Consider the following 14096-nt stretch of genomic DNA (forward strand, 5'->3'; position numbering starts at 1 on the left):
GTGGACAAACATGTTTTTGATTTAAAAAAAACCCCATTCAGTGTATATTTATTGGTTTGGGTAAAAGTTATAGCGTTTACAAACTATGGTGCAAAAAGTGAATTTTCCCATTTTCAAGCATCTATGACTTTTCTGACCCCCTGTCATGTTTCATGAGGGGCTAGAATTCCAGGATAGTATAAATAACCCCCAAATGACCCCATTTTGGAAAGAAGACATCCCAAAGTATTCACTGAGAGGCATAGTGAGTTCATAGAAGATATTATTTTTTGTCACAAGTAAGCGGAAAATGACACTTTGTGACAAAAAAAAAAAAAAAAGTTTCCATTTCTTCTAACTTGCGACAAAAAAAAATGAAACCTGCCACGGACTCACTATGCCCCTCTCTGAATACCTTGAAGTGTCTACTTTCCAAAATGGGGTCATTTGTGAGGTGTGTTTACTGTCCTGGCATTTTGGGGGGTGCCTAATTGTAAGCATCCCTGTAAAGCCTAAAGGTGCTCATTGGACTTTGGACCCCATTAGCGCAGTTAGGCTGCAAAAAAGTGCCACACATGTGGTATTGCCGTACTCAGGAGAAGTAGTACAATGTGTTTTGAGGTGTATTTTTACACATACCCATGCTGGGTGGGAGAAATATCTCTGTAAATGGACAATTTTTTTATTTTTTTTTACACACAATTGTCCATTTACAGAGAGATTTCTCCCACCCAGCATGGGTATGTGTAAAAATACACCCCAAAACACATTGTACTATATCTCCCGAGTACGGCGATACCACATGTGTGGCACTTTTTTGCACCCTAACTGTGCTAAGGGGCCCAAAGTCCAATGAGTACCTTTAGGATTTCACAGGTCATTTTGCGGAATTTGATTTCCAGACTACTCCTCACGGTTTAGGGCCCCTAAAATGCCAGGGCAGTATAGGAACCCTGCAAATGACCCCATTTTAGAAAGAAGACACCCCAAGGTATTCCGTTAGGAGTATGGTGAGTTCATAGAAGATTTTATTTTTTGTCACAAGTTAGCGGAAATTGATTTGTATTTTTTTTTTTTTACAAAGTGTCACTTTCCGCTAACTTGTGACAAAAATAAAATCTTCTATGAACTCACCATAGACCTAACAGAATACCTTGGGGCGTCTTCTTTCTAAAATGGGGTCATTTGTGGGGTTCCTATACTGCCCTGGCATTTTAGGGGCCCTAAACCATGAGGAGTAGTCTGGAAATCAAATGTCGCAAAATGACCTGTGAAATCCTAAAGGTACTCATTGGACTTTGGGCCCCTTAGCGCAGTTAGGGTGCAAAAAAGTGCCACACATGTGGTATCGCCGTACTCGGGAGAAGTAGTATACTGTGTTTTGGGGTGTATTTTTACACATACCCATGCTGGGTGGGAGAAATATCTCTGTAAATGACAATCTTTTGATTTTTTTTTACACACAATTGTCCATTTACAGAGATATTTCTCCCACCCAGCATGGGTATGTGTAAAAATACACCCCAAAACACATTGTACTACTTCTCCTGAGTACGGCGATACCACATGTGTGGCACTTTTTTGCACCCTAACTGCGCTAAGGGGCCCAAAGTCCAATGAGTACATTTAGGATTTCACAGGTCATTTTTGTTTCAAGACTACTCCTCAAGGTTTAGGGCCCCTAAAATGCCAGGGCAGTATAAGAACCCCACTAATGACCCCATTTTAGAAAGAAGACACCCCAAGGTATTCCGTTAGGAGTATGGTTAGTTCATAGAAGATTTTATTTTTGTCACAAGTTAGCGGAAATTGATTTTAATTGGTTTTTTTTCACAAAGTGTCATTTTCTGCTAACTTGTGACAAAAAATAAAATCTTCTATGAACTCACCATACTCCTAATGGAATACCTTTGGGTGTCTTCTTTCTAAAATGGGGTCATTTGTGGGGTTCCTATACTGCCCTGGCATTTTAGGGGCCCTAAACCGTGAGGAGTAGTCTTGAAACCAACAATGTCGCAAAATGACCTGTGAAATCCTAAATGTACTCATGGGACTTTGGGCCCCTTAGCGCAGTTAGGGTGCAAAAAAGTGCCACACATGTGGTATCGCCGTACTCAGGAGAAGTAGTACAATGTGTTTTGTGGTGTATTTTTACACATACCCATGCTGGGTGGGAGAAATATCTCTGTAAATGACAATCTTTTGATTTTTTTTACACACAATTGTCCATTTACAGAGAGATTTCTCCCACCCAGCATGGGTATGTGTAAAAATACACCCCAAAACACATTGTACTACTTCTCCTGAGTACGGCGATACCACATGTGTGACACTTTTTTGCAGCCTAGGTGCGCTAAGGGGCCCAACGTCCTATTCACAGGTCATTTTGAGGCATTTGTTTTGTAGACTACTCCTCACAGTTTAGGGCCCCTAAAATGCCAGGGCAGTATAGGAACCCCACAAGTGACCACATTTTAGAAAGAAGACACCCCAAGGTATTCCGTTAGGAGTATGGTGAGTTCATAGAAGATTTTATTTTTGTCACAAGTTAGTGAAAAATGACACTTTGTGAAAAAAAAACCAATAAAAATCAATTTACGCTAACTTTTGACAAAAAATAAAATCTTCGATGAACTCGTCATACACCTAACAGAATACCTTGGGGTGTCTTTTTTTCTAAAATGGGGTCACTTGTGGGGTTCCTATACCGCCATGGCATTTTACGGGCCCAAAACCGTGAGTAGTCTGGAAACCAAATGTCTCAAAATGACTGTTCAGGGGTATAAGTATCTGAAAATTTTGATGACAAGTGGTCTATGAGGGGGCGAATTTTGTGGAACCGGTCATAAGCAGGGTGGCCTTTTAGATGACAGGTTGTATTGGGCCTGATCTGATGGATAGGAGTGCTAGGGGGTGACAGGAGGTGATTGATGGGTGTCTCAGGGGGTGGTTAGAGGGGAAAATAGATGCAATCAATGCACTGGAGAGGTGATCGGAAGGGGGTCTGAGGGGGATCTGAGGGTTTGGCCGAGTGATCAGGAGCCCACACGGGGCAAATTAGGGCCTGATCTGATGGGTAGGTGTGCTAGGGGGTGACAGAAGGTGATTGATGGGTGTCTCAAGGTGTGATTAGAGAGGGGAATAGATGCAAGCAATGCACTGGCGAGGTGATCAGGGCTGGGGTCTGAGGGCGTTCTGAGGGTGTGGGCGGGTGATTGAGTGCCCTAGGGGCAGATAGGGGTCTAATCTGATGGATAGCAGTGACAGGGGGTGATTGATGGGTAATTAGTGGGTGTTTGGAGGAGAGAACAGATGTAAACAATGCACTTGGGAGGTGATCTGACGTCGGATCTGTGGGCGATCTATAGGTGTGGGTGGGTGATCAGATTGCCCGCAAGGGGCAGGTTAGGGGCTGATTGATGGGTGGCAGTGACAGGGGGTGATTGATGGGTGGCAGTGACAGGAGGTGATTGATGGGTGATTGACAGGTGATTGACAGGTGATCAGTGGGTTATTACAGGGAAGCACAGATGTAAATATTGCACTGGCGAATTGATAAGGGGGGGGTCTGAGGGCAATCTGAGCGTGTAGGCGGGTGATTGGGTGCCCGCAAGGGGCAGATTAGGGTCTGATCTGATGGGTAACAGTGACAGGTGGTGATAGGGGGTGATAGGGGGTGATTGATGGGTGATTGATGGGTAATTAGTGGGTGTTTAGGGTAGATAACAGATGTAAACACTGCACTTGGGAGGTGATCTGACGTCGGATCTGCGGGCGATCTATTGGTTTGGGTGGGTGATCAGATTGCCCACAAGGGGCAGGTTAGGGGCTGATTGATGGGTGGCAGTGACAGGGGGTGATTGATGGGTGATTGACGGGTGATTGACAGGTGATTGACAGGTGATCAGGGGGATAGATGCATACAGTACATGAGGGGGGGGGGGGGGTCTGGGGGGGGGGGGGTCTGAGGGGTGGGGGGGTGATCAGGAGGGAGCAGGGGGCAGGGGGGGGATAAAAAAAAAATAGCGTTGACAGATAGTGACAGGGAGTGATTGATGGGTGATTAGGGGGGTGATTTGGTGTAAACATGGGTCTGGGGGGTGGGCAGGGGGGGGTCTGAGGGGTGCTGTGGGCGATCAGGGGGGGGGGAAATCAGTGTGCTTGGTGCAGACTAGGGTGGCTGCAGCCTGCCCTGGTGGTCCCTCGGACACTAGGACCACCAGGGCAGGAGGCAGCCTGTATAATTACTTTGTAAACATTACAAAGTGTATTATACACTTTGTATGCGGCGATCGTCGGGTTAACATCCCGCCGGCGCTTCCGTATGGCCGGCGGGATGTTGCGGCGGGTGAGCGCAGACAGGCGCCGGCGGAGGATCGCGTCACGGATGACGCGATCGCTCCGCCCATGCCCCTACAAGGACCGCCGCCATTTGTCAATACGGCGGTCCTTGCGGGGTCCACTTCCCGGCCGCCAATTGTCAATACGACGGTCGGGAAGTGGTTAAATACCAATATTTAAAATATCGCTATTAAGTACCAATAGTTTTATTATGGACAAACCTAACCCTACTGTTATACCCTCCCCCCTGACGTCTATCCCTTAACCCATGGGTCCCCAACCTGGGGGCCGCGGCCCCCTGGGGGTCCTTGGGCAGATTTCTGGGGGGCCGCGGCTTCTACCTCTCCCCCCGCGGCCGCCACTCCTGTTACATTATGAGCGGGCGGCCGCTTCCTTCCTTATATTCCTCCAGCTGCGGCTCTCCTCTTTACAGCATGTCGTATTACAGCAGCGCTTCCTGCGCAGCTGCTGTAAGGAGCCAAGGGAGCCGGGACAGCAGTTCCCATGGTAACGGTGATGCGTGTCACCGCTACAGGAAGCCGCTACCCCGCCTCCTTCCATTGTACTTGCTACACTAGGCTAACTGTACTTGCTACACTGGGCTAACTGTACTTGCTATACTGGGGTAACTGTACTTGCTATACTGGGGTAACTGTACTTGCTATACTGGGCTAACTGTACTTGCTATACTGGGCTAACTGTACTTGCTATACTGGGCTAAGTGTACATGCTACACTGGGCTAACTGTACTTGCTATCCTGGGGTAACTGTACTTGCTATACTGGGCTAACTGTACTTGCTATACTGGGCTAACTGTACTTGCTATACTGGGCTAACTGTACTTGCTATACTGGGCTAACTGTACTTGCTATACTGGGCTAAGTGTACATGCTACACTGGGCTAACTGTACTTGCTATCCTGGGGTAACTGTACTTGCTATACTGGGCTAACTGTACTTGCTATACTGGGCTAACTGTACTTGCTATACTGGGCTAACTGTACTTGCTATACTGGGCTAACTGTACATGCTACACTGGGCTAACTGTACTTGCTATACTGGGCTAACTATACTTGCTATACTGGGCTAACTATACTTGCTACACTGGGCTAACTATACTTGCTACACTGGGCTAACTGTACTAGCTATACCGGGCTAACTGTACTAGCTATACCGAGCTAACTGTACTAGCTATACCGGGCTAACTGTACTAGCTATACCGGGCTAACTGTACTTGCTATACTGGGCTAACTGTACTTGCTATACTGGGCTAACTGTACTTGCTACACTGGGGTAACGGTACATGCTACACTGGGGTAACTGTACTTGCTATACTGGGGTAACTGTACTTGCTACACTGGGCTAACTGTACTTGCTACACTGGGCTAACTGTACTTGCTACACTGGGCTAACTGTACTTGCTATACTGGGCTAACTATATTTGCTATACTGGGGTAACTGTACTTGCTACACTGGGCTAACTGTACTTGCTATACTGGGCTAACTGTACTTGCTATACTGGGCTAACTGTACTTGCTATACTGGGCTAACTGTACTTGCTACACTGGGGTAACTGTACTTGCTACACTGGGCTAACTGTACTTGCTATACTGGGCTAACTGTACTTGCTATACTGGGCTAACTGTACTTGCTATATTGGGCTAACTGTACTTGCTACACTGGGCTAACTGTACTTGCTATACTGGGCTAACTGTACTTGCTATACTGGGGTAACTGTACTTGCTACACTGGGCTAACTGTACTTGCTATACTGGGCTAACTATATTTGCTATACTTGGGTAACTGTACTTGCTACACTGGGCTAACTGTACTTGCTATACTTGGCTAACTGTACTTGCTATACTGGGCTAACTGTACTTGCTACACTGGGGTAACTGTACTTGCTATACTGGGCTAACTGTACTTGCTATACTGGGCTAACTATATTTGCTATACTGGGGTAACTGTACTTGCTACACTGGGCTAACTGTACTTGCTATACTGGGCTAACTGTACTTGCTACACTGGGGTAACTGTACTTGCTATACTGGGCTAACTGTACTTGCTATACTGGGCTAACTGTACTTGCTATACTGGGCTAACTGTACTTGCTATACTGGGGTAACTGTACTTGCTACACTGGGCTAACTGTACTTGCTATACTGGGCTAACTATATTTGCTATACTTGGGTAACTGTGCTTGCTACACTGGGCTAACTGTACTTGCTATACTGGGCTAACTGTACTTGCTATACTGGGCTAACTGTACTTGCTACACTGGGGTAACTGTACTTGCTATACTGGGCTAACTGTACTTGCTATACTGGGCTAACTATATTTGCTATACTGGGGTAACTGTACTTGCTACACTGGGCTAACTGTACTTGCTATACTGGGCTAACTGTACTTGCTACACTGGGGTAACTGTACTTGCTATACTGGGCTAACTGTACTTGCTATACTGGGCTAACTCTCCTCGCTATACTGGGGTAACTGTACTTGCTACACTGGGCTAACTGTACTTGCCATACTGTGGTAATTGTACTTGCTATACTGGGGTAACTGTACTTGCTACACTGGGCTAACTGTACTTGCTATACTGTGGTAACTGTACTTGCTATACTGGGGTAACTATACTAACTATATTGGGGTAACTACACTACCTAAGTAACTATACTGAGGCAACTATAGTCCTTATACAGGGGCAACTGTGTTAGCTACCTATACTGGGGGCAATACCTACTTACCTATATACTACACTCAAAATCAGGGAAAAGAGGGGGGCTGCCACCGCCACTAACCATGCCCCCACCCCGGGGGGGGGGGGGGGGGCAGAGAAAAGTTTGGTCGGGATAGTGGGCCCCGGGCTTAAAAAGGTTGGGGACCCCTGCCTTAACCCCCCACCTACTGTGCAAACTAGCTACCTAATGCCTAACCCTTAAAGCCCTCCATTGTACAAACTGGCTACCCAACTCCTAACCCTTAACCCCCCATGCAAGCTACCTTCATAGTGCCTAACCCTTAAACCCCTTCCCCCACACAGAAACTACCTCCACACACTAGCTACCTAAGGGCCTGTCTCTACTAGCCAATCATAAGGCGTTATTAACAAATGAAGTAACTCATATAAATGAATAGCTTGAGCAGTGCCAGTACTTTTGCTACTTTTCTGAAAATGATAAGCCTGGTGAGCAATGAGAGGACATATCCACAGATAGATGAGAACTAGCCCCAGCCCATTAGAGGGTGGAATTACCTGGAAACAGATGTGGTAACTTGGCATAGGATTGCTTTAAGAAAAAATAACAGGCCCCATTCACACCTAGAAACACAAAACGCCGGAGATTTTTTTCAGCGTTTTGCAGGAGTGGTTTTTTTTTTCCGCGACTTCATGCGGAAAAATCACTGAACACTGAGGTGATTTTGCCGCAATCGCGTTTAGTGCTTCTATAGCACTGAAACGCGATCGCCGGGAAATCACCTGAAAACTTTTTTGACCGTTTTGGGGCGATTTGTGCCGATTAGCGCATATCGCCCAAGTAAGAACGGGCCCATAGGGTTTCATTACACTAGCACTTTTAAAAAGCACTAGTGTTTGAGCGTTTTGCTGAAATCGCGGCAAAACGCTCTAGTGTGAATGGGGCCTTAGGGTGTCTGTGTGGCCAGAATCTAGCTGTTTTCAGCTTGGTTATATTAGCAAACAATGGGCTCTATTCACAAAACCATGTGTGGTAACTCTTTTTTAGGTGAAAAATTACTTCCAGTGATAATTACCGATTTTTTTGAGTATTCACAAAAAGTGTGATAAATGTTTGATAAAAGTGCGGTAAAACAGGTGATAAACAGGTGGTAAAACATGTGATAAATAGAGATGGCCTGAACCTCCGATTTTAGGTTCGCGAACCGGTTCCAGAACTTCCGCAAAGAACTTGCGAACTTTTGTGAACTGCAATAGACTTCAATGGGGAGGCGAACTTTGAAAACTAGAAACATTTATGATGGCCAGCAAAGTGATGGAAAAGATGTTTCAAGGGGTCTAACACCTGGAGGGGGGCATGGCGGAGTGGGATACATGCCAAAAGTCCCAGGGAAAAATCAGGATTTCACACACAGCAGCGTTTGAAGGGCAGAAATCACATTGCATGCTAAATTGGAGGCCTAAAGTGCTTTAAAACATTGTGCATGTGTATACATCAATCAGGGAGTGTAATTAGTGTACTGCTTCATACTGACAGACTAAACTCACTGCGTAACGCACCGCAAACAGCTGTTTGTGTAGTCGCGGCCGTGCTGGACTGGTGCGCACCATGGCCAGAGTACATGCGATAGCGTTTTTTCAAGCCCATATGGTCGCCGGGCTGGGGTAGCTCAATGACAGAACAACAGTACAGTGAAGTACAGTGACTGTTGGTATTAAATATCACACTGTGTGCGCTCCCGTAGGTAGGTAGGTGCACTGAACAACAGGTAGGTAGGTATATGCAGTGCTGCTGGGTATTACAAATGTGCACCTGTCACACACACACACACATATGTGCGCACCCAGCCTTAGCCTCCTACACACGTATGAGGACTGTCATCCAGCAGGGATTGAAACACGATCCCAAGGGTAACAGTGCAAGGCTGTACAGTTGTGTCACTAGTCTGAGGGTTTCTATGCAGGGGGAAGTGCGGATGATGGAGGGGCACATAAGGAGCATCACAGGGCAGGTGGGTTGAGAGGGGAGAACAATGCTTTCGGCTAGCGCTCAGCCAAGTCAATCTGACAGCACAGTATCATAAATACAATCTGATCCTGCCTTCTTTGCACATTCAAGTACAGTCATTTTCAAGCACTGAGGGCCCGTTTCCACTTGTGCGGTGCGAATCGCCGCGGTAAAAATTTGCATGCTGTATGCAAATTTTTGTGCGAAATCGCATGAAAATTCGCATGGATGACGCTGTATGCGAATTTAACCATGGCAGTGCCGGTGTGCTTTTCCATTGATTTCCATGCGAATTCGCATGAAAATTCGCATACCAAAGCCGCAGGCGATTTCCCTATTAAATACATTAGCGCCGATTCGCATGCATTCCACACGCAGGCGAATTCTGAGGGCTCTGCCGTGCAGAAAAATCCTGCACAGAAAAACCCTAAGGGCTCATTTCCACTATCGCGAATTCGCATGCGTTTTTCGCATGCAAATTCGCATAGCAATACAAGTGAATGGGACTGTTTCCACTTGTCAGGATTCCTGTGCGTTTTTCTGTGCAGAAAAAATTCAGATGGCAGAGCCATCAGAATTCGCATACCGCATACCGCTATGCGAATGCATTTAATAGGAAATTCGCATGCGGTTTAGGTATGCGAATTTTCATGCGAATTCGCATAGAAACAATGGAAAAAGCACTCCAGCACTGCCAAGGTTAAATTCGCATGCATCGTCATCCATGCGAATTCGCATGCGACTTCGCATGAAAATTCGCATGCACCCGCATGCGAAATTCGCATCCGCATGCGAATTTTTACCTCGGCGATTCGCACCGCACAAGTGGAAATGCAGCCTCAGGAAAACTGACAAGTGGAGACAGGCCCATCCACTTGTATTGGCTATGCGAATCTGCATGCAGGAAACGCATGCAGATTCGCGATAGTGGAAACGTGCCCTTAGAAACTGGAAGCAGAGTCTGCACATGTAATTAGCAAATTTGCAAGTACTGTACAAACAATTCTTATACACAAGTCTCAACTGCTCATGTTCCATCGACATAGCATACCTGTCAATTTGTCCTGCCAGATAGGTTTAGGGGTAGACACTTACCTGAAAGTTTTAGGGCTTGTACACAGCATGGGGTATATTCACATAACCTCAGTAAAATGTATGTAAGTTAGGGCTGGTGCACACCTAGAGTGCTTCTGAGCGTTTCTTGAAATGCTTTCAAACGCGCTTGGCTAATGTATTTGGAATGGATCACACACTAGAGCAATGTGATTTTCTCCCAAATGAAAACGCGGGTCCTGCAGCATTTTGAAAGTCATTCAGCCTCAATGTTAAGTATAGGAAAAGTCGAAAATTTCTCTTAAAAACGCTATAACAGAGCAATTTTCAAAGCGTTTTTTTTTTTTTTTTTTTGCAAAAGCTGTTCACTTCCAGCTTAAACTGTACAAAAAATAAAACTATACACCAAAATGCTCCAAAAATCGCTAGGCATAACTAGAAAATCGCTAGGCACATGCCTAGAATCACTTACAAAAATCGCTTCTAAAAATGCTTAGCGTTTGTGATTACGCTAGCGATTTTTGGTGTGCACTAGCCCTTTCTTGCATAACGCACAGCATCAATTGCGTAAGGTCTGGTCAACTCTGTAAATTTTACTAAGGTTTTGTGAATACACCCCTATATGCTCGCAAGGGCAGGGAGCTCCTACTACGGTCTCTTCTTTTGTTGTAGTTTATCATATGAACGAGTACCTATTTTAGTGATGCCTCAAACCACCCATCAACTATGTATGTATTTGCACTTGTATTGCTGGATCTCCTGATTGTACAGTGTTTTAAACTTCTCATGTATCTATGTTCCCCAAAATTTGTTTTGTACTATGTACAAAAAGTATTAAAGCAATGCACAGTATACTGCATTTTTTAATGGCAAGTGTGTATTCCTGTCTGCATGCTTGTTTGCAGACACACATTTGTTTGTTTGTTTTTCATGAACATGCACAGTGCTTATTTGAAAATGCATTCACAAAAACAAACACATCACATAGGGCTGATGCACACCAGAGCAGTTCTGGAGCGTTTTTTAAAACGCTTGCAGGGGGGAAACCGCTAGGCTAATGTATTTCAATGGGCTGGTGCACACCAGAGCGGCTCGTTTATTTCACAAACGCAAACTCGGGGGATGCAGCATTTTTTAGATTTCTAAGGCGTTTCTGCCTCAATGTTAAAGTATAGGAAAGTGGAAAACTGCTCTGAAAAACGCTAGATCTGAAAAACGCTAGATTCGTCCTCCAGCAATAGCTGGAAGCCGAATTACATTATTCCCCACTATCCATGTGGACCTAGAGAGAGAATAGTAATTACCAGACTTGTGCAGCAGGATAAGCCATATATCGGCTGTATCCTGCGCCCAAGTCTCCCGGCGGCGAATTCATATGTATGCCTTCCTGGAGACAGCCAGAGCTGTCAAGACTTGTAGTTCCGCCCCCTTGCACATGCACCAGCGTAATATCAATGCATGTGGCCATGACGCATGGTGCTCCGTCATTTATACTACATGCGTCGCCCATAGACTTCCATTATTTAAAAGTGGTGCGTTCAGTAGTGTGCTGCTCTCCTTGCTTCAGCTCAGATACTTGCAGTACACCGCAACAGACCAAAATAGGTCTGAAAGTCTCCATAGATGTTCATTGCTTTTGTGGCCCCTTGCGGTAAAATAGGGTTTAACCTGCAAGTGTAAAAGGGGCCTCAATGTACTATATGCATATCATTGCACGTATAATGCGCTATGTAACTTTTCACCTCCCCTTGCAATCTTATCGTTATGCAACGTACATTGTGCAAGGACCCTAACTTTCCTCCCATATCCCAAAACGATACTGGTAGGTTAATTACCATCTCCCCATCCACAAAATGTCCCTCGACTATTGTAGGGGCATTACATAATGAACCTCTCTTGGGGACAGTTTGTGCCATGAATTTCTTTAATGCACTCTGTAATGTGCTGCAGAAAATGTCACTGCATCACCATAATCATAAAACTACAGCAAGGGACAGTGAAGAACAACAGATTAAAGGATCTCTGTTGTGAAAATCTTAAAATTTAAAATACATGTAAACATACACAAACAAGAAGTATGTTATTTCCATAGTAAAATGAGCCATAATTACTTTTCTCCTATGTTGCTGTCACTTACAGTAAGTAGTAGAAATCTGACATTACCATTAACAGATTTTGGACTAGCCCATCTTCTCATGGGGGGTTCTCAGGGTTTTCTTTATTTTTTAAAAGCACTTAGCGAATGGCAGTTGCTCTGTCCAACTGCCAAAAAAGTGTACAGTGAGCAGGGAGGCTGGCCAGCATCTTTGTATAAATCTTTTTCAGGTATTGGCCTCGATTCATCATTGTCTTTGAGATAACTTTTTCCAGTTTGTTAAATTACCGAATTTGCAGTTTATCGATTTCTAGTTTTATTCAACAAGGTTTTTCCGCATTCGTTGTGAATCCCATAAAATATATCGATAACAATTCGGTAACGTGTCGATATTTCCATTTTACAGCTGTACTTTAACACAAGGCCATAAGATTCCCATGGAATTGTGGGTAAAAGGCAGTCCTTTGAACACTACGTAGCAACATTCTGAATAGGGCTTAACACCTGGACCAGGATTCTGGAAGTGGCTTGGGACAATCCCACAATTTCGCCAGCTGCGGCTTGATAGGAGCCTTTTCTAAGGCAGGGAACACACTACATGCGTTTTTGCGCAGTTTGCCGCAAACGGCAAAATGCGCATGATTTTAAAGGCTATTGAAATTAATAGCCTAGCTCAGGAAACGCTGCGCCGCATGCGTTTGTGCGCGTTTGCGGTTTTTTCCGCGTTTTGTACCCGCACAGTTTTCTGCTTTTTCCCGCACATTGCATGGCACTACATGCCATGCAAACGCATAAACGTGGAAACGCACGTGGAAAAACGCACGCGTTAGACGCGACCGCAAAACCCGACGGAAACCTGGGAAACGCAGGGGAAAACGGCCCTGCAAGTGTGTTCCCTGCCTCAAAATGCAGCTAGCAAATTAGTTAACCCTGGCACTGCCTGTGTTCTCTTACAAGATGATTCAAGAGAAATGCCGATGTCCTGTTATAGCAAATAAATCTATTCTCTTGCAAATTGTTGTGGTTCTAGACCTTATTCTTGCCCTTATGCGCATTTGAATCACTCTCAGCTGATACATAACCACTTCAAATGGCTCCATCTTCTCTGTCAGCTATGATCTGACAGGAATAACGACAGAGCAGTGAAGGAGATAACTAATCCTAAATGTAACGCTAAACCACGCCCACTTTCATTTTCATGAATTGCACTTTCTTCCGTTTTAACGCATCACTAACGAATGATTACCGAATGCTCGCTAACAGCTGTAGATAAATTTGATGAATCCTGAAATTAACTTAACGAATTCGGTATTTTACCGAACTGTTGTTAACCAATTCGATAAGTCTTGATGAATCGAGGCCAATGTCTAGAATAAAGGCCATGCTGAGAATCCCCCATGAAGAGATAGACCTACCCAAAACCTGTCGGTAATGTCAGATTTCTACTACCTACTGTAAGTGACAGCAACATAGGAGAAAAGTAATGTATGGCTTATTTTACTCTGGAAGAAATGTACTTCTTATTTGTATGTGTTTTAAATTTTAAGATTTTTGCGACAGTTCCTCTTTAACATGTTTTGAAGTGTCCAAACTAAATTTCCTGTTTGCATTGCCCTGCCACGCTTGCCATGTCACGCCATCAAGATTTCTCTGCACAAAGGAAACACCTCTACTGTTGTGAAAAACAAAAAAAACACTTCACCTCAGATCTATTTACTGATATCACCATTTACCGATACTGGTATCACTCACTGTGCAACTATTCTGTTTTATGGTTTTGATTTCTGTAGGGCTGAGCTCCTTTAAAATACTTCTACAATAGGTAACTCTCTGTAGTCCAGATATTAACTTGAAGAACATGATAGATAAGAGAGAGAAACAATCAGAACTATTTCTGTACTGCAAGGACTCCCAACTGCAAAC

Source organism: Hyperolius riggenbachi, chromosome 4 (assembly GCF_040937935.1).
Source record: "Hyperolius riggenbachi isolate aHypRig1 chromosome 4, aHypRig1.pri, whole genome shotgun sequence".
Lineage (NCBI taxonomy): Eukaryota > Metazoa > Chordata > Amphibia > Anura > Hyperoliidae > Hyperolius > Hyperolius riggenbachi.